The following is a 22,073-nucleotide window of genomic DNA, read 5'->3' as shown; positions in this document are numbered from 1 at the left end:
GCCATTTCCTTCTCCAGGGGATCTTTCTGACCCAGGGATCGAAGCCGGGTCTCCCACACTGCAGGCAGACTCTTTACCATCTGGGCCACTGCTGCCTCTATCACAACCTCCCTATCTGCTTCTGTTGCAGTCTTTGTATCTGCTTCTATCAATAGCTGGTGTCTGAATGGCTACAGTATTTGATTGGTTGATCTTCCGTCAACTATGGGGCTTCCCAGGTGGCACAGTGGTAGAGAATCTTCCTTCCGCAGCACCTATACTAAAATTGGAACAAAACAGAGAAAATTAGCCTGGCCCCTGCGCAAGGATGACACGCAAATTCTGAAGCGGGAGTTTTTTTCCCCTCCGGGGGTGGGCGGGGGCCGGGTGAGGTGGGGGAGGGAGCGGAGCTTCCTGCATAGCTCAGGTGGCAAAGAATCCACCTGCAATGCAGGAGACCCTGTTTTGATTCCTGCATCGAAAAGATCTGCTGGGGAAGGGATAGGCTACCCACTCTAGTATTCTCGGGCTTTCCTTGTGGTTCAGCTGGTAAAGAATCTGCCTGCAATGTGGGAGACCTGGGTTCGATCCCTGGGTTGGGAACATCCCCTGGAGGAGGGAAAGGCTACCCACTCCAGTGTTCTAGCCTGGAGAATTCCACAGACTATACCTATGGGGTCACAAAGAGTCGGACATGACTGAGTGACTTTCACTTTCACTTGCCAGGGCAGGAGATGCAAGAGACATGGGTTCAATCCCTGATTCAGGAAGATACCGTGGGAGGAGGAAAGAGCAAACTGCTCCAGTATTCCTGCCTGAAAAGTTCCACTGACAGAGGAGCCTGGTGGATTAGAGTCCGTGGGGTCGCAAAGGGCTGGATGTGATTGAGTGACTGAGGACACATACGCACAGGTAAACTATACATACTCTGCTTCAAGAATCTGGAATAATGTGCATCTAGTCAGTTAGCTTTCTAGAATGGGAATCAGGCTCCATCTTCCATAAAGACCAAAAATTGTACACACAGCCTAAGGATTCACACAACATAGGAAGTAGGAAATTCACACAGCGCAGGAAAGGAGACCAGATACTAAGAAGACAAATATATGGACAAAATCTATTGTAAGAAATAGCAAATACAGAAGCCAAGACCAAAAATTGTCTGCAATAAGTAGTGTCTTATTCCGGAACATTTTATTCCAGTGCAAACCTACTAGAAAAATGGTGACGGGGCTACACACACAAAGAGAACCTAAAAGAAAACAAATTCAGAATGAAAATAATTCCTTTAGCTGAGGATTTTCAATTTCTTAAGGAGAAATCAGACATTTGTATATGAATCCTTTCATTTTTTAAGATCTAGTCCAGGGCTGGCTTGTGCACAGTACATGAACCTTCGCTTCACCTGCTGAGCCAGGGCAGATACTGATAATCAAGAATCTTGTTTTTTTCAGACCTTTGGACACATTGGGAGGAGAGGATGGGATGATTTGAGAGAATATCATTAAAACATATACGTTACCATATGTAAAACAGTCAGTGGGAGTTTTACGTATGACACAGGGAACCACAAAGTCTGTGCCCTGTGACAACCTGGAAGGATAGTGTGGGGAGGGATGTGGGAGAGCGGTTCAGGAGGGAAGAGACAGGCATGCCTATGGCCAGTTCATGTTGATGTATGGCAGAGGCCATCACAATATTGTAACTATGCTTCAATTAAAATTAATTGATTAATTATTTTAAAAAAGAATCAGTTCTTCCATGTTGAACCCAAAGTTAACTTCAGATTTCTTCTCACCATAATGCTACCAATTGCTAACGAGTTGGTTGAAATTCATTTTCCTATGTCAAAGTACCTATTAAGGAAAATGCCTATTTTTCCCCTAAGAAAGTAGATTTGATGTCATAGATATACATGGGGGCGACCCCAGATAATTACTACCATTAAGATTCTTACTGCTTTCAGCAGTGTGCAGAAGGAGCTGTGTAGCACTCTTTAGACAATTTTATTTAACAAGACTTCTTTCTTTCCTTGTTGAAGAGATTCTGCTATTTTATACATTAGCAAATGCCTCATTGTATTATATTTTTAAAAATCATAGTACGTTCTCAAATACAGGATCAGGAAGTCTTTTTGTTTTGGCTGTTCTGGGTCTTCATTGCAGCCCACAGGCTCAGTAGACATGGAATGTGAACTTAGCTGCCTTGAGACATGTGCTATCTTAGTTGCCAGACAAGGGATCAAAGCAGTATACTCTGAGTTGGAAGGCAGATTCTTAGCCACTGGAGCATGAGGGAAGTCCCGGGAAGTCTTACATTTCCTAACGTCTGTCTATAGGGAATAGCGCCATTCTCTACACAGTGGTCTGCATTTATCTTTATGATATAGATATAGACTAAGCAAATATGTGTATAGGTATTAATATCCTTCAGAAGTTCACATTTTGCTATTTATCAACTATTAGCTTTCCTTTTGGAGAAGGCAATGGCACCCCACTCCAGTGCTCTTGCCTGGAGAATCCCAGGGACAGGGGAGCCTGGTGGGCTGCCGTCTATGGGGTTGCACAGAGTCGGACACGACTGAAGCGACTTAGCAGCAGCAGCAGCAGCCGCAGCTTTCCTTTTACTCCATCTGTTTTGATGATTACTCATTGTAAGAGATGGGTATTAGGAGAAAAATCTTTTCCCACATGTAAAATTTTACAAGCTGCTACCACCTCAAGATAACATGGAATGAATCTCTTTGAGTAAGAGCTCCAAAAGCCAAATGCGGTGACAGGTTGATAGAGTGCAACGTTTGTATTACCCACAAAAGGCAAAGTCTGAACGTGTTGATACAGTGTCAGAGTAGATTTAATGATCACTGTGAAAAGTTGCAGCAGGATTCAAAGGGGAAGCTTTTTATAACAGATCACTAGAATGTTCATGCTACCAATATGAAGGCAAGGTTCTTTGTTAACCAAGCACAGTTTTCCTAGGTCGTTTATTCACTTGAACACGGTAATCTTAAAACATAAATGGAGTAATAAAAATGTCAGCCTTTTTTCAAACTCATTGATTGAGAACATGAGAACTTGTTCTCTTTTTTAATAGTGTATAAACATGGTCACAAGCTGGCTGCCACACCTTCATTCATGTCATCTGCGCTAAGGGAAAGAGTAATGGGAAATCGTGATGGGAAAAAAATGTGCACACAAGATTAGTCTGGGCAATATTTTATTAGGTGACAAAAGTTTTCTATACCTCCCACCTGGTACCATATTTCCATGTTATTAACCATAACTATGCTACATGGCTATTCATAGCTTCAGGGACAGCTAAGCTAAGAAATTGAGGGTTTAGGTGAAACACTGCTACCCAAAAATAAATTAAAGGAGAACAGGAGAATTTTAAAAGAAAGCTTACTGTGAACACAAACAAGATACAGAACAATTACAACATCCCAGAGAATTCCCTTCTGCTGACCCTTTAGAGTCAGACCCTCCATTCTCGCTAACTTCTGGTACCCATCTTTTTTTAGAGGGCCATGTCAATGGAATTATACTGTATGTGATCTACTTAGATTGACTCATTCACTTAACACAATATCTTTGCGCTCTACCCATTTTGTTGTATATATTCATAGCTTTTATGACTGAGTACTATTCCATTGTATGGATTAAGGACAGTTTATCAATTAAAGAGATGAAGCAAAACTACCCCCATATTGTGGGCCCTGTTCACTGTACTGAGCTGAGTGTTATGTACTTCCTAAAATAATTTTAAAATGGGAAATGATAAGGAAATGGATCATGTTTTGTTTCTTCATTCATCAATATTCATAAAATTAAGTAAATTATTTAAACTCGTCGGATAAAAAGAGCAAAGAAAGCTTTTGCTTATAATAGCTAATATATAAATGGATAATCTCGTCAATAAATGGCATAGTAATAAAATATATTTTTGCCTTTATCCAATCAATTAGCTATTTGGATCAGTTTTTAATTAAAAGTAATGTACTTTATAGATAAATGAACAAAGAAGCAAGGAACACAGATTTCAGTGGGGAACACTGTAAAAATTTAGACCTAGAGATAATCATTATCCTGAAACAATATTGATATATGATTAATGACAAAACTCCTATTTTCATTCCACCTAATGGCATTCAAGATTGTATATAGGTGTTTTAGTGCAAACTGGCCTATATTGGTTTTCTTTACTTGAAAATTTTAAAATGCTAAAATATTCAAACTAAAAAGACTTTTTTTTTTTAGCTTCTTAAAATCTTTATCAGCTTTATTAGGTAAAATTGATAAAATTTGGCTGCACATATACAATATTTTGGACTTCCCTGGTGGCTCAAGAAAAGCACATAGGATAATGGAAGATATAAACATATAATTCGTAATGCATAGTGTATATAACTCATGGGCTTCTCCGGTGGCTCAGCAACAAAGAAGTTACCTGCAATGCAGGAGATGTGGCCTATAATTCAGGAGACATGAGTTTGATCCCTGGATCAGGAAGATCCTCTGGAGAAGAAAATGGCCACCCACTCCAGTATTGCTGCTGCGGCTGCTGCTAAGTCGCTTCAGTCGTGTCCAACTCTGTGCAACCCCATGGACTGCAGCCTACCAGGCTCCTCCGTCCGAGGGATTTCCCAGGCAAGAGTATTGGATTGGGTTGCCATTGCTTTCTCTGCACTCCAGTATTCTTGCCTAGAAAATCCCATGGATGGAGGAAGCTGGCAGGCTACAGTTTGTGGGGTTGCAAAAGAGTCTGTATATGACTTGGAAACTAAACAACAAATAACAGTATATTACATACATACAAAATACCACACATATTTTAAATACATAAGTTGGTAAGTAGAGATGATATATACACCCATGAAACCATTATCATTATCAAGATAATGAACAAATCCATCAACTCAATTTTTCTCATGCCCTTTATGTAAAACTTCTTCCCCTTGCCACTTCCCTCTCCCATGCTTCAGCAAGGACTGATCTGCTACATATTATTTCACTATATATTGTTTCACTGTATATTATTTTTTGTGTTCTAGAAATATATAAATAAAGAAACCAAAATAGGATATAGTCCTTTTAGGCATTGTGACTTCTTCTGCTTGTCATAATTGAGATTCATCTGTGCTGCTAGGTTTATAGTTTATGCCTTCTTGCTGCTGAGGAGTTTTATGTTATATAAATATGCAATGACTTGCTTACCATTCACTTCTTTCCCTTTCTCTCTCTTCATTTCTATTAGGTATAACTGACAACAAATCCTTCTTCACATCTGACTTTGTTTCCAGATCTTTAAATATCCTCATATCACTTACTCATATCAATTTGTGAGGCTTAGTTAAAGCGCTTCGGTTTTAAGTAATAACTTACATGATACAAATTTACACCAAAAGGAAAATTAATTATTAAGACATAGATTTTAAAATGTAACCCATAGGCGGAAGAATGAAGCTTGCTTTCACAAAGAAATGGAATTGGAAATTGGAAAACTACCAAAAAGCAAGGCAGCTTTACTCTCATTCATCTTCTTTCCTAGCATATCAAATTTCTCTGATTTGCTTCAGAAATACCTTGCCATGATTTCCTTAATTCCTAAATATACCTATCCTCAGTTCAGGCAATATTCAGAGACTAATTTGTATTTCTAAACACCAATTCCAAATCTCCATTGTCATGAACTGACAGAATCACCCTGAATCAGATATCCTGGTATAATTAACTGGTCAAAAGAAAAAATTACAGAAAGGAGGTATGGCTTCTTAGGTTTGCTTCTACAAGTTCTGCTTGTTCAAATGACTCAAATATGGGGTAATTGCTTATATGAAGTTACACAGTCCTTGAGTGCAGGAACACTCAGTTTGGAATACTCAAATAGGATGAGGACATAGAAACAGCACAATAACCCCTTGTTGAATAAATAAACGTTAACAACTAGCAGTATTGAGAACCAATATACTAGGTGTAGTACTAAATACATTATGTAAAATGATTTACATATTGTTGTTATTCCTAGCAACAATCCTGTGAACAATGCACTCAAACTATTTCCATCTTACAGAAGCAGAAACTGGGTCTCAGAAAAAAAAGTAACTCCCAAAGCTTTTACTTTTACTAAGAGATGAATTTGAATCCAAGGATCTGACTCCAAAATATGATTATCCACTAAACAAAACATTCTGCACCAAGTGATTCCAGGTTTCACAGGAATCACAAACATCTCAACTTAGTGGGCTTTCTATCACACTGCCTCTTCATTTTATCAGTATTAGTAGTCTTGGTTTAAGTACAGCTACTTTTTTTTTTTGCTTAAAAATGAACCAAATGAGAAAAAAGAAGCATTCGTGAGAATATATACCTACAGTTACTTATATAGGGCTTGATAGACTGTCTTTCTCTGGTGAAATACATTTTGTAAGCTATACCATGATGCTTGTTTAACTTACATGCAGAGTACATCATGAGAAATGCTGGACTGGAAGAAGCACAAGCTGGAATCAAGATTGCTGGGAGAAATATCAATAACCTCAGATAGGCAGATGATACCACCCTTATGGCAGAAAGTGAAGAGGAACTAAAAAGCTTCTTGATGAAAGTGAAAGAGGAGAGTGAAAAAGTTGGCTTAAAGCTCAACATTCAGAAAACAAAGATCATGGCATCTGGTCCCATCACTTCATGGGAAATAGGTGGGGAAACGTGAAAACAGTGTCAGACTTTATTTTGGGAGGGCTCCCAAATCACTGCAGATGGTGATTGCAGCCTTGAAATTAAAAGACGCTTATTCCTTGGAAGGAAAGTTATGACCAACTCAGATAGCATATTGAAAAGCAGAGACATTACTTTGCCAACAAAGGTCCATCTAGTCAAGGCTATGGTTTTTCCAGTGGTCATGTATGGATGCGAGAGTTGGACTGTGAAGAAAGATGAGCACTGAAGAATTGGTGCTTTTGAACTGTGGTGTTGGAGAAGACTGTTGAGAGTCCCTTGGACTGCAAGGAGATCCAACCAGTCCATCCTAAAGGAGATCAGTCCTGAGTGTTCATTGGAAGGACTGATGCTAAAGGTGAAACTCCAGTACTTTGGCCACCTCATGCGAAGAGTTGACTCATTGGAAAAGACCCTGATGTTGGGAGGGATTGGGGGCAGAAGACGGGGACAACAGAGGATGAGATGGCTGAATGGCATCACTGACTCGATGGACACGAGTTTGGGGGTGGACTCCGGGAGTTGATGATGGACAGGGAGGCCTGGCGAGCTGCGATTCATGGGGTCGCAAAGAGTCAGACACAACTGAGAGACTGAACTGAACTGAACTGATGATGCTTTTTATGGCATGAAGAAAAGCTTTTGTCTGGAAGGTGCTTTTTTATAGTTGTTTTAAATTGACCAATTCTTATAGAGATGTAACAGATCAAATCCTCTCAACATTTCTTATTATTCCTGTAGAAAGTTGGCAATGTCAACCATCAAACCATCTTGCAATGGATGTAAGAATCACAACAGGGTGTTAGTGAGTCCAGGAGTTGTGATTGAAGGCCTGTCTGAAGTTGTCTCAGCATAAGACTCCATAGGATTGAAAAAGCAATAAGCCTTATGGGGAAGATGCTTTTGTGGAGTCTGAATGCTACCTGAAGGGAGTGCGTGTAAATTACCAGGTTACCAAAGCAATCTAAATTGTCTGATGAGAAACATATTGTATACAGCATCAACACTGCTTTGAAGTGAACTGAACTGAAGCTAAGAGTCGTTCGTGTACGGCTGAGCGACTTCACTTTCACTTTTCACTTTCATGCATTGGAGAAGGCAATAGCACCCCACTCCAGTACTCTTTTGCCTGGAAAATCCCATGGACAGAGGAGCCTGGTGGGCTGCAGTCCATGGGGTCGCTAAGAGTCCAGCATGGCTGAGCGACTTCACTTTCACTTTTCACTTTCGGTGCATTGGAGAAGGAATGGCAACCCACTCCAGTGTTCTTGCCTGGAGAATCCCAGGGATGGGGGAGCCTGGTGGGTTTCCGTCTCTGGGGTCGCACAGAGTCAGACATGACTGAAGCGACTTAACAGCAGCAGCAGCAGCAGCAGCAGCAGCAAGCAATAATAAACTTAAGATAATAAAGCCATTATTAACTCCAAAGAAAACCAAGAGAAAGGAAATGAACCAATAGTCCATTACTTGAACAGAATTTTAAAAGCCATAATCATAACAAAAATGTTGGGTACAGACTTTACCAGAAACTCTGATACATCCAAAATAGATACTGCGTACTTTTAAGGAGAATCTTTTTCACAGAAGCTTCCATAGGAGAATGGAAGGCTTTCCAAGTGGCGCAATGGTAAAGAATCCTCCTGCCAGTGCGGGAGATGCAAGAAATGTGGGTTTGATCCCTGGGTCAGGACGATCCCCTGGAGTAGGAAATGGTAACCTACTTCAGTATTCTTGCCTGGAAAATTCCATGGGCAGAGAAGCCTGGAAGGCTCTAATCCATGGGGTTACAAAAAGTCGGACAGGACTGAGCGGACTCATGCGCACACAGGCGCACACACACACAGAATGGAATGGAAGAAAGGAGTAAGGAATATAAAAGATGTCTTCATTCCCTTAAAGGCTAGTCAATAGATGTTTAAAATTTATGATTCAAGACAGTAGTATACACATGTTATTTGGAGAAACAAATGAAAAAGTTACTTTGTAGGAAGAGGAGACAGAAACCGGAGGCTGCACTTTTTAAATAACTTTTATGCTTTTTAACCTTTTATGTTATGTGAGCAAATTTATAGATAAAAATACAATGAATTTTAAAAAGAAAATTTATGGTAAGTCATGCTAAAATATGAATAAGATTACCTATGAGTGGCAACATTATAAGGAAAATTGAGGCTGCCTGCCATCAGCTGACCCCATCCTCACTCCCTGCTTTCTTTTTCCCTATAGCACTGATCCACAATTTATAATGTAAATATTCTACTCATTTATGCATCACTTGTTTTCTCAGCTTATTGGAATGCAACACCCATGAGGGAAGAGATATTATCTATTTTCATCACCTCTGTATCCCCAGAGTCAAAAACAATGCTTGCTTCTTAGAAGGCATCCAATAAACAGAAACAAATAAATGAGAATTTAAAAAATTTTGCTATAATATCCATTTTTAAAACATTATTTCTTACTTGAAAAACAGAAAGAAAATAAAAGCAACTTCTATTTTAAAGAAAAAAATTTAAATGCTATTTGGGAAGAAAATAGGGGAATGAAGTGGATGTTCAAGCAGGTAGAGATGGTTTGGTCTTGCTTCTTTGAGAAATGTCACCCAGGTGGTGATAGTGGTAAAGAATTCACCTGCCAATGCAGGAGAAGAAAGAGACACAGGTTCGATCCCTGAGTCAGGAAGATCCCCAGGAGTCAGGAATGGCAACCCACTCCAGTATTCTTGCTTGGAAAATGCCACAGACAGAGGAGCCCAGTTATAGCCCACAGGGCCACAGAGAGCTGGATGCAACAGAGCACACACACAAGGTAGCAAAAACAAAGAACCTGGAGCGTGAAAACTGCACTCAGGTCTGTGAAAGCAAAGGAGTAGAGTTACCCAAAGGAAGGCCAAGGAAACCAGATCAGAGTATCTTTTTATATTCTGACTGTCCGGTTAAGTATTGGGTGGATGCAGTTGATAAAATGGTGGAGAAGGAGGACCATGCCTGGCTTTTTCCTCCTTAGCATAGTTTAGGAGACTAATGCTATTCAAAACGTTTTTTAATCTAATCTCTAGTTCATTCAACTGAGGCACAAGTTAACATCACTTAAAATAAATTGATTGACTAGCAGTTTCTTTCATATATTATCATCAGTTAAAATACTATTTAAAGTTTGTTTAAAACATCTAGTCACCATTCATGCATAACCCCTTCAACTTCAACTGTTTTCTATCTCTGCTCAACTGTTTTCCTGGATTGACTCCACATATAATTTAGCAATTGTCCCCAACTCACCCTAAAACATTTTTTTTCAGTTGTTAGAATCCTTTTAGACATCCATTGCTCTCCAAACACCAGACTGTTTTGGTTTCAGGAACCACGTGATTTGGCATTAGAGGTTGTTAATTATCCTGCTGTGCTCCAGTTCTCCTGCTCCAACTAAACTGGAGAACTTAAAATAGTGAAACACTTCGATCTGTGCCTCCCATGGCCGCCTTATTTAGCTACTCAGGAACTTCTACTTGTTTAACTCATAGTCTGACTGAGTTAAATTCTTCCTATTGCCTTTCATTTTATTTCTTTTCCAGGTAATAGAAGAAAAATTGGTAGAAGTAGCATGTTGTATATCTTTTACTTAGCTATAAATAAAGCATTTTCTCTTGTCCATTATTCATCAGTCTATTTATCTTTATGTAAATATTGCTTTTACTAAGGCTAACATTCTCTGTTACAAATACTATACATAGTTAATTTTAGCTTGCTTTGTATTTTTGCTGGATTTTTACAAAACTTAGTTTTGTAAAGGAGCTTTGTGTCTTGTATTTCTAGAGTTTTAAAGTATTTTTAAATAATTGGAAAGTTTGAAAGATTGAAAACCAATTTGAAGTTTACCTCATCACTTTCTCTCTGCTAATATCTTAATACCATTAACTTTAAAGACATATGATTGCTGTGAATCATTTTTAGAAGGATAATAGAGAACTATATTGCAGTGGTGAAAATGGGAGATTGACTCCAAGAAAGCAAATGTTATGTCTGAGCACTAAGCTATAATATTGTTAAAGCCATCATTGCAAGAAGCAATTATCAATTACTGTTTCTGGCTTAATTGCAGTATTACTTTTACTCATTATAACAAGGACAATATACCTATAATAAAGATGAGGTCATTGTAAAATGTTTTTGTGGAATCTCTAATATTGTGCATATACTTAACAAAAAATATATAAAAATAAATATTTTTACTTTGGCTGGCCAAACAGGCTTTGATTAGTGTCCCTTTTCCATTGTCACCAATGCATTATGAATATTTTGTTTATGCACACATGATCTAAAAAGCAAGTGTGGGTAATGGTTCATTCAGATGCACATTAAATATCTCAGGAACTCTCTCATGGGGGTACACAATTGGCATGGAGTAACTTTTAAGGGGTAGCATATTTCTTTTGCTTAATATGTATTCTAAAGTTGAATTTCCAGAATTTTCTTACCTCTACAAAGATGAAACAGGGAAATATTGTGTAGCTCCTAAACTCTTGGCTTTGATGATTTGGAAACATGTTTTCCTGTTCAGATAGGAGAAAAAGGAGACATGATTTTAAAATCAGTTTATTCATGGCTGTATGCTCTGTGGTCTTCTCTGGAGGCTGAGATAAAAAATCTGCCTGCAATGTGGGAGACCTGGGTTTTTATCTCTGGGTTGGGAAGATCCCCTGGAGAAAGAGATGGCACCCCACTCCAGTACTCTTGCCTGGAAAATCCCATGGACGGAGGAGCCTGGTGGGCTTCAGTACATGGGGTTGCTAGGAGTCAGACATGACTGAGCGACTTCACTTTCACTTGTCACTTCCATGCATTGGAGAAGGAAATGGCAACCCACTCCAGTGTTCTTGCCTGGAGAATCCCAAGGACTGGGGAGCCTGGTGGGCTGCCGTCTCTGGGGTCGCACAGAGTCAGACACGACTGGTGACTTAGCAGCAGCGGCAGCAGCAGCCAGTATTCTTGCCTGGAGAATTCCATGGACAGAGGAGCCTAGCAGGCTATAGTCCGTGGGGTCACAAAGAGTTGGACAAAACTGAGTGAGTAATATATATATATTAATATATATAGATACATATATATATATACACTCTGGATGCTTCATAAATTCTCATTATAAAGCTAACCTTGTCTTTACCAGGAACTGACATTTTGCATCCTGAGTCATTATTTGGAATGTCAGAAACATCATATTTTCTCACTTGTATTGCACTTAGCATCCACAGGGATCCTTCTTTTTAAAAGTTACCTCTGGCTTGAGAGAGCATCATTACCACTTTCACCTTGTTGCAGGGGTAACCAGATATTCAACGTTTGATTATATTTGTCTCAGAGATAGACATATGACTATGGAAATAGTGCACTGAAGTTCCCTGGGCACCACGGCCACACCTCCTCTTGTCACCTCTGTGCCTGAAAAATAACCCCCCCCCCCACCCAATCCTACCATAATACTAAACAGTCCTTTAGATGTGGGCTTTCCAGGGGGCACTAATTGTAAAGACCCTGCCTGCCAATTCAGGAGATGTACTCTTGTCAATAACATGATGATTGGATGACATAACTGATTCAATGGACCTGAGTTTGAACAAGCTTCCGGAGATGGTGAAGGACAAAAAAGTCAGGTACCTCTGACCCAAAGAATATGATGAAGGAGAAAGAGGTCCTGAACTTTGATCTGCAGCAGGAGCTCAAATTACAAGAACATTCCTTACTGTCCTCCCCACTTGGTTTGGAAAATTTACAGAATAAAATATTCTCAATGCAAAAAACCACTTGGTTAGGTTAATGAGTCAAAACTGTGAAAATGTGTATGCAGAATTACTATCTAATATATTTTGTTTATGATCTTTATGCAAAGAAATAAGTAAATTGTTTCAGTTACTTCAGATAGTCAAGGAGGGACAATCTCACAGTCAAAACCTTAGAGTTTAAATTAAATTTTTATTTATAATTACAAGCAGACAGTGACATGCAAAAATATATGTGTGTGTAGTCGACTCATTAAAGAGACAAAATATCTAAATTTTGGTGTTCATCTGTAGATGAAGCTGAACTGGTGAAAAAGTGTGATTTTTATCCCCTATGTTGTGGTATCATGACCAGGCCCCAAATGTGATGTGTGCCATATTCTAAGTTCAGTTGGTTTTAGCACTTGGTGTCTGCTTTCTTACTGAAGGGGCCAAAGCAGCTCAACCACTTCCACTCTCTTCCCATAATTCAGTAATTTTCAGTGGCATGCCTCATTTCAGGAGATATTTAGAAATTGTATATGCGAATTTGTTGTTGTTCAGTCACTGAGTTGTGACCCCTTGGACTGCTGCACACCAGGGTTTTTTGTCCTTCACCATCTCTGGAAGCTTGTTCAAACTCAGGTCCATTGAATCAGTTATGCCATCCAATCATCTCATCTTCTGCCATTCCCTTCTCCTACTACCTTCAATCTTACCCAGCATCCAGGTCTTTTCTAATGATTCGGCTCTTTGCATCAGGTGACCAAAGTATTGGAGCTTCAGTTTTAGCATCTGTCCTTCCAATGAATATTCAGGGTTGATTTCCTTTAGGATTGACTGGTTTGATCTCCTTACAGTCCAAGGGAATCTCAAGAGTCTTCTCCAACACCACAGTTCAAAATCATCAATTCTTCAGCACTCAGCTTTTTTTGTGGTCCAACACTCACATCCATACATGACTAATGGAAAAACCATAGCTTTGACTATATGGACCTTGTCAGCAAAATAATGTCTCAGATTTTTATATATGCTGTCTAGGATGGTCATAGCTTTTCTTCCAAGGAGCAAGCATCTTTTAATTTCATGGCTGCAGTCACCATCTGCAGTGGTTTTGGAGCCCAAGAAAATAAAGTCTCTCACTGTTTTCATTGTTTCCCCATCTATTTGCCATAAAGTGATGGGACTGGATGCCATGATCTTCGTTTTTTGAATATTGAGTTTTAAGCCAGCTTATTCACTCTCCTCTTTCATCTTCATCAAGAGGCTCTTTAGTTCATCTTCACTTTCTGTCATAAGGGTGGTGTCGTCTACATATCTGAGGTTATTGATACTTCTTCCAGCAAACTTGATTCAAGCTTGCACTTCATCCAGCCTGGCATTTCGCATGATGTACTCTGCATATAAGTTAAATAAGCAGGGTGACAATATGCAGCCTTGATGTACTCCTTTCCCAATTTGAAACCAGTCCATTTTTCCATATCTGGTTCTAACTATCTTGACCGCATACAGGTTTCACAGTGGGCAGGTAAGGTGGCCTGGTATTCTCATCTCTTGAATAATTTTCCACAGATGTTGTGATCCATACAGGCAAAGGTTTTCACAGTCAATAAAACAGAAGTAGATGTTTTTCTGGAATTTTCTTGTTTTTTTAAGTGACCCAACAGATACTGGCAATTTGATTCCTGCTTCCTCTGCCTTTTCTAAATCCAGAATGAACATCTGGAATTTCTCAGTTCACATATTACTGAAGTCTGGCTTGGATAATTTTTGAGCATTACTTTGCTAGCATGTGAAATGAGTGCAATTGTGTGGTAGTTTGATTCTTTGGCATTGCCCTTCTTTCGAATTGGAATGAAGACTGATCTTTTCCAGTCCTGTGGCCACTGATGAGTTTTCCGTAATTGCTGGCATAGTGAGTACAGCACTTTCACAGCTTCATCTTTTAGGATTTGAAATAGCTTAGCTGGAATTCCATCACCTCCACTAACTTTGTTTGTAGTGATGCTTCCTATGGTCTGCTTGACTTCTCACTCCAAGATGTCTGGCTCTAGGTAAGTGATCATACCCTCGTGGTTATCTGGGTCATGAAGATCTCTTTTGTATAGTACTTCTGTGTATTCTTGCCACCTCATCTTAATATCTTCTTCTTGTCTTAGGTCTTAATATGGGAATTAAGTCATCATAATGAGTTGGACTTTCTTTTGATGTTTAAAGCCAAGGACCAGAAGTGCTACATGTTCTGCAGCACCCAGAACAGTTCTATGCATCATGAAAAATTGTTCCTGCATTCTGAGCCACTTTCTAATATCCCACCGGCTTACACTCACTTTAAATATATCAGTAGTAGCTTACTTGTGATGGTGAAAAATAGAAATTGTGTGACTATGTAAGTGAAGATTATTATGGATGGGAAAGCTTATATAGAATAAAGAAATTGTCTCACAATGAAAAAAAAATTTTATGGGGTGCCTCTTGTTTACCAAAGAATCCTTCCTGCTACACACTTAGTTTAAAAAGTTTTCATTGTATGGTGGAAATTCATGATACACAGTGATCTTACTGATATCTGTTCATAAAATTTATTTTAAAATATTTCATTTTACTTCCATATGTGAAACATCTCTATATATCGATCGATAGATAAAACATATAATTTTGAAGATAATGGTAAGAAATCTGTGTGATGATAATTATACATTCTAATTAATTATTTTTTTATGTGCATATATTTTTCAGTTTTACTCTACACGGTCAACATAGTCTTATAAAGAAGTGGTAAGACTGGGGACAAGGGGTCATTGTAAAGTAGCCTGCATGCCCACTGTCTGACAGGGAGGGACATTTAATTTTCCCATTTCATTTTCCCATGGGTGGAGCTGAAATGAGAGAAGGAAGCTGGACTTTGAGCTTCCTTGCTAGCAACACACTCAAGAAAAGCACCTTGTCAGGCTGAGAAATCCAAGCAAGAAGACAGTGCAGACAAGAATACCTTTGAGGGGCAGAGGGTTCTGAGCTTCTTTGCAAAGAATCTTCAAAGAAGCCTTGGGAGAAAAGTCTGTGAATTAATTCTACCACAAAAGACTCATCCAAATTGACAATGATTAGAAACAATTTGGCACCCCACTCCAATACTCTTGCCTGGAAAATCCCATGGATGGAGAAGCCTGGTGGGCTGCAGTCCATGGGGTCGCTAAGAGTCGGACACAACTGAGTGGCTTCACTTTCACTTTTCACTTTCATGCATTGAAGAAGGAAATGGCAGCCCACTCCAGTGTTCTTGCCTGGGGAATCCCAGGGACTCGGGAGCTGGGTGGGCTGCCGTCCATGGGGTCGCACAGAGTAGGAAACGACTGAAGTGACTTAGCAGCAGCAGCAGCAGAAACAATTTACTTGAGATCCCCAAAGTTCAAGATGAGAAAGAGAAAGAGAAAGACAGAGAAGCGGATGGCTGATGCCAGGGTCTTGCTTCAGATGTGGGTCATGCGGCCCTTGGATGTCTGCACACTGCAAGCATTATCAGTCAGGCAGGGTTACCCCAGGCAGCTGCTCCTGCACTATTCTCCTTCCCCTCTTCAAATATAATTTAATGTAATCTTTTACAAAGCTTAATATGTACAGTGACTGAATGATGAAAAAGGAAATGTGGTCTTTATTAAACTGGAAGGAAAATAATGATTAATACTGCAGTGGTATATTGCCAGGATCATTTTCAACATTTTCCATCTTGGTATAAGTTACCAGAGTTGTCCTTTCAAAATAAAGATGTGATTCTTCACATTTCGGTGCCCCCTCTTGGAGACCAAGAACAAAGGTAAGGATGAACTTTTGATAACTTTTAGATGCTAATTTGTCACACATATCATAAAATTAATATATTTGGGTTAATTTTACCTAATTCTGTGCAAGTTGTCAATTATTTGGAATTTAAATAAAATCAGGTGCTGAGTAAAGCTATAACATGGCAGCAACAGGTGAGCTAACCACGAAGGAATGGCCTTATATCGTGTACGTTATGCTTTAGAATCGAGATATTTTCATGTTTTAAATGAGTAAAGGCAATTTTTCTGTTTATATGTTCAGTATTGGTAATCTATTTTTCAGAAATGTTTAATGCTTAGTTAACTTATTTTATATCTTCTATAATATCTGTACAAAACTAAAGTCAAAAAATTTCCTGCTTGATCTTCAATTACTGTTTGAGACTCTTTCTTGAGTGATTTATGGCATGACTTAGATGTAGGATAGCTTAGAATACATTCACAAATTCTTTGATTAATTTCCTTTGCCTGCACTGAGTGACTTGATTCTACTGAATGGAATAGAGCAGAAGCGATGTCCTGTGATTTCAGAGACTTGGTCATAAAAAGCACTGTGTCCTCCAGTTGACTGGTTTGCTCTTAGGTTGCTGAGTCTGGAGCCAGTTACCTCCATGCTATGAGAAGAGGTCCATGTGGCAGGAATGGTGACCTGCTGCCAAAAGTCAGTGGGGAACTGAGATCCCCAGCCACATGTAACAGCCTGTAAACAGCCATGTGAGTGAGGCATCTTGGAAAGGACCTTCCATCCTCAGCCAAACCTTCAAAATGCCTACAGCTCCTACCAGGTCCTGACAGCAGCAGAAAGAGGAAGCTGAGCCAGAACTGCCCAAATAAACCACTCTTCCAAAAGCTCTGACTTACTAACTGTGCATTGTCTTAAGCCACCAAATTTGGGGGTGAATTTTTAATACAACTTGCCTGGAGAATCCCATGGACAGAGAAGCCCAGTGGGCTATAGTCTATAGAGTTGCAAACAGTCAGACACTACTGAGCACGCACACATTTTATACAACAATAGATACTTACCACAAGTATTAACTGTGATTCACATGCATATTAGCTAACAAGACTCATCATAAAAGTTTTTTTTTTTTTGGAATGGTGTTCTTTGTAAAGATATACAAAGATATTCTGGGGAAGAGAATACCTAACAGTAAACATCAACTCATTTTAACCTGCGTGTATGCTCAGTCACTCACTCCTGTCTGACTCTATGTGACCCCATGGACTGTAGCTGGCCAGGCTCCCCTGTCCATGGGATTCCCAGGCAAGAATACTGGAGTGGGGTGCCATTTCCTCCTCCGGGGATCTTCCCAGCCCAGGGATGGAACCCACATTTCCTGCATCTCCTGCATTTGGCAGGTGGAGTCTTCACCACAGAGACACCTAGGAAGCCCTTTAATTTCTTAGTGGAACAGAATCATAAGAAGCTATGCTTGGAAGTGGTTATTTTGTTTTAGTTTCTGCCCATGATCCGCTCACTTATGCACTTTTCAGTAGACTTATCGCCACGTCTGCCCTGAGCTTTCTGCTTTGTTTCCAGGTTGGTATCAGGAAGGAAACAAGTGACTGAAAAATGGCTAGGTTTGGATGGAGTCTGATGAGAGATGGGAGTGGGAGTAAATCTCGAGTGAAAGAATTCAAGGGAGATGCAAATAGGAAGCTGGGTGTTCACTGTGTTATTTCTTGATTCAATCTTATGAAATTGCCACTTTTGTAGGTCAAAGCTGGTTGAATGTTAGAAATTTCATTTGGCTTAAAATATTCTATTTATTTTGCATTAAACACATAATATTAAAAATAAATATACAAATATCATGAATAAATAGAGAGAATATATGTATTTTTAAAACAAATCCTCACTAGCTTTATCAGTTAATTCAGTTGCTAAGTCATATCTGACTCTTTGTGACCCCCATGGACTGCAGCACGCCAGGCTTCCCAATCATCACCAACTCCCAGAGCTTGCTCAAAATCATGTCCATTGTGCCGGTCATATCCAACCATCTCATCCTCTGTCGTCCCCTTCTCCTCCCACCTTCAATCTTTCCCAGCTTCAGGGTCCTTTCTAATGAGTCAGTTCTTCGTATCAGATGGACAAAGTATTGGAGTCTCAGCCTCAGCATCAGTCATTCCAATCAATATTCAGGACTGATTTCATTTGGGATTGACTGGTTGGATCTCCTTGCAGTACAAGGGACTCTCAAGAGTCTTCTCCAACACCATAGTTCAAGAGCATCAGTTCTTCAGTGCTCAGCTTTCTTTATAGTCCAACTCTCACAACCATACATGACTACTGGAAAAACCATAGATTTGACTAGACAGACCTTTGTTGGCATAGTAATGTCTTTGCTTTTTAATATGCTGTCTAGTTTGGTCATAACTTTTCTTTAAGGAGCAAGAGGTTTTTAATTTCATGGCTGCAGTCACCATCTGAAGTGATTTTGGAGCCCAAGAAAACAAAGTATCACACTCTTTCCATTGTTTCCCCATTATCTGCCATGAAGTGATGGGACCAGATGACATGATCTTAGTTTCCTGAATGTTGAGCTTTAAGCCAACTTTTTTATTCTTTACTTTCATCAAGAGGCTCTTTAGTTCTTTTTCACTTTCTGCCATAAGGCTCGTGTCATCTGCATATCTGAGGTTATTGATATTTCTTCTGGCAGTCTTGATTCCAGCTTGTGCTTCATCCAGCCTGGTATTTCACATGGTGTACTCTACATATAAGTTAAATAAGCAGGGTGACAATATACAGCTTTGACATACTCCTTTCCTGATTTGAAACCAGTCTGTTTTTCCATGTCCAGTTTTAAATGTTGCTTCTTGACCTGCATACAGATTTCTCAGGAGGCAGGTCAGGTGTCCTGGTATTTCCATCCCCTGAAGACTTTTTCCACAGTTTGTTGTGATCCACACAGTCAAAGGATTTGGCATAATCAATAAAGCAGAAATAGATGTTTTTCTGGAGCTATTCTGCTTTTTTGATGATCCAAAGGAAGCTTGCAACTTGATCTCTGGTTCTTCTGCCTTTTCTAAATCAAACTTGCACATCTGGAAGTTCATGGTTCATGTACTGTTGTAGACTGACCTGGAGAATTTAGAACATTACTTTACTAGTGTGTGAGATGAGTGTAGTTGTGCAGTAGTTTGAACATTCTTTGGCTTTGCTCTTCTTTGGGATTGGAATGAAAACTGACATTTTCCAGTCCTGGGGCCACTGATGAGTTTTCCAAATTTGCTGGCATATTGAGTGCAGCACTTTCACAGCATCATCTTTTAGGATTTGAAATAGCTCAACTGGAATTCCATCACCTCCACTAGCTTTGTTTGTAGTGATACTTTCTAAGGCCCAATTGACTTTGCACTCCAGGATGTCTGGATCTAAGTGAGTGATCACACCGTCATGGTTATCTGGGTCATGAAGATCTTTTTTGTACAGTTCGTCTGTGTATTCTTACCACCTCATCTTAATATCTTTGGCTTCTTTTAGGTCCATGCCATTTCTGTCTCTATTGTGCCCATCTTTGCATGAAATATTCCCTTGGTATCTCTAATTTTCTTGAAGAGATCTTTTGTCTTTCCCATTCTATTATTTTCCTCTATTTTTTTGCATTGATCACTGAAGAAGCCTTTGTTGTCTCTCCTTCCTATTATTTGTAACTCTGCATTCAAATGAGTTTATCTTTCCTTTTCTCCTTTTCTTTTATCTTCTTTTTTTCCCTCAGCTATTTGTAAGACAACTATTTTGTCTTTTTGCATTTCCTTTTCTTGGGGATCGTCTTGTTCACTACCTCCTATACAATGTCTTGAACATCTGTCCATAGTTCTTCAGGTACTTTGTCTATCAGATCTAATCCCTTGAATCTATTTGTGACTTCCACTGTATAATCATAAGGGATTTGATTTAGGTCATACCTGTATGGTCTAGTGGTTTTCCTACTTTCTTCAATTTAAGTCTGAATTTGGCAATAAGGAATTCATGATCTGAGCCACAGTCAGCTCTCAATCTTGTTTTTGCTGACTGTATAGAGCTTCTCCATCTTTGGTTGCAAAGAATATAATCAGTCTCATTTCAGTATTGACCATCGGTGATGTCTGTGTGTAGAGTTTTGTGTTGTTGGAAGAGGATGTTTACTATGACCAGTGTGTTCTCTTGGCAAATCTCTGTTAGTTTTTGACCTGTTTCATTTTGTACTCCAAGGCCAAATTTGATTGTTACTCCAGGTAGCTCTTGACTTCCTACTTTTGCATTCCAGTCCCCTATAATGAAAAGGACAACTTTTTTGAGTGTTAGTTCTAGAAGGTCTTGTAGGTCTTCATAGAACCATTCACCTTCAGCTTCTTCAGCATTACTGGTCAGGGCATAGACTTGGATTACTGTGATATTTAATGGTTTACCATGGAAATGTACAGAGATCATTCTGGCATATTTGAGACTGCATCCAAGTACTGCATTTCAGACTCTTTTGTTGACTATGAGGGCTACTCCATTTCTTCTTAGGGACTCTTGCCCACAGTAGAAGATATAATGGTCATCTAAGTTAAACTCACCCATTCCAGTCCATTTTAGGTCACTGATTCCTAAAATGTCAATGTTCACTCATGCCTTCTCCTGTTTGACCCTTCCAATTTGCCTTGATTCATGGAGATAACATTCCAGGTTCCTATGCAATATTGCTCAGTACAGCATTGGACTTTACTTCCATTACCAGTCACATCCACAGCTGAGTGTTGTTTTTGCTTTTGGCCCATCTCTTTCTTCTTTCTGGAGTTATTTCTCCACTGATCTCCAGCAGCGTACTGGCCACCTACCAACCTGGGGAATTCATTTTTCAGTGTCCTATCTTTATGTCTTTTCATGCTGTTCATGGGGCTCTCAAGACAAGAATATTGAACTGATTTGCCATTGTCTTCACCAGTGGACTGTCTTTTGCCAGAACTGTCCACCATGACCTGTCCATCTTGGGTGGCCCTACAGGGCATGGCTCACAGTTTCATTGAGTTAGACAAGGCTGTGGTCCATGTGGGGACTTCCCTGGTGGCTCAGATGGTAAAGCATCTGCCTACAATGTGGGAGACCCGGGTTTGATCCCTGGGTTAGGACGATCTCCTGGAGAAGGAAATGGCAACCCACTCCAGTACTCTTGCCTGGAAAATTCCATGGACAGAGAAGCCTGGTAGGCCACAGTCCATGGGGTCACAAAGAGTTGGACATGACCGAGAGACTTCAATGTCTATGTGGTCCATGTGATCAGTTTGGTTAGTTTCCTGTGGTTGTGATTTTCATTCTGTCTTCCCTCTGATGAATAAGGATAAGAGGCTTGTGGAAGCTTCCTGATGGGAGAGACTGACTGGGGGGGGAAACTGGGTTTTGTTTTGATGGGTGGGGCCATGCTCAGTAAACCTTGAATCCAATTTTCTATTGATGGGCAGGGCTGTGTTCTCTCCCTGCTTGACCTGAGGCCAAACTATGGTAGAGGTAATGAAGAACTAATTTTATATCATTTATAGCACTAATTTTATAGCATTTAAAAAAATCATTAGGGCACCCTAAACCAAAATGAAAGTAATAAATGAAAGACAAGAAGGGACAAAGATGGGAATTTGGTTAGTTAATTCCTTGCAGGTGGTATGGTCTCAGTACTCTGCTTGAATTATGACTTTGTCAGTCAGTATGTAACACTGTACAAGCCATTTAGCTCTGACAGTCCTCATTTTTTTCATCTATTTCATGACTGTAGTAATAATAACCTACTGCACATTTGTTTTGAGGATCGAATGAAATAGCATGTGAAATACTATGTA

At 39.6% G+C, this 22,073-nt stretch overlaps 1 non-coding gene across 1 annotated transcript; it reads left to right on the top strand.

The window, feature by feature from the left end:
- The first annotated feature begins 239 nt into the window (after positions 1–239).
- On the top strand, positions 240–341 carry LOC120857094. Its single transcript, XR_005719576.1, has one exon. It is a non-coding gene; the product is annotated as a U6 spliceosomal RNA (small nuclear RNA).
- Positions 342–22,073: the final 21,732 nt, after the last annotated feature.

Source organism: Oryx dammah, unplaced genomic scaffold (genome assembly GCF_014754425.2).
Source record: "Oryx dammah isolate SB20612 unplaced genomic scaffold, SCBI_Odam_1.1 HiC_scaffold_28, whole genome shotgun sequence".
Taxonomy (NCBI): domain Eukaryota; kingdom Metazoa; phylum Chordata; class Mammalia; order Artiodactyla; family Bovidae; genus Oryx; species Oryx dammah.
Note: the sequence above shows the minus strand (reverse complement) of the source record. Positions and strands in the feature narration are given on the sequence as shown.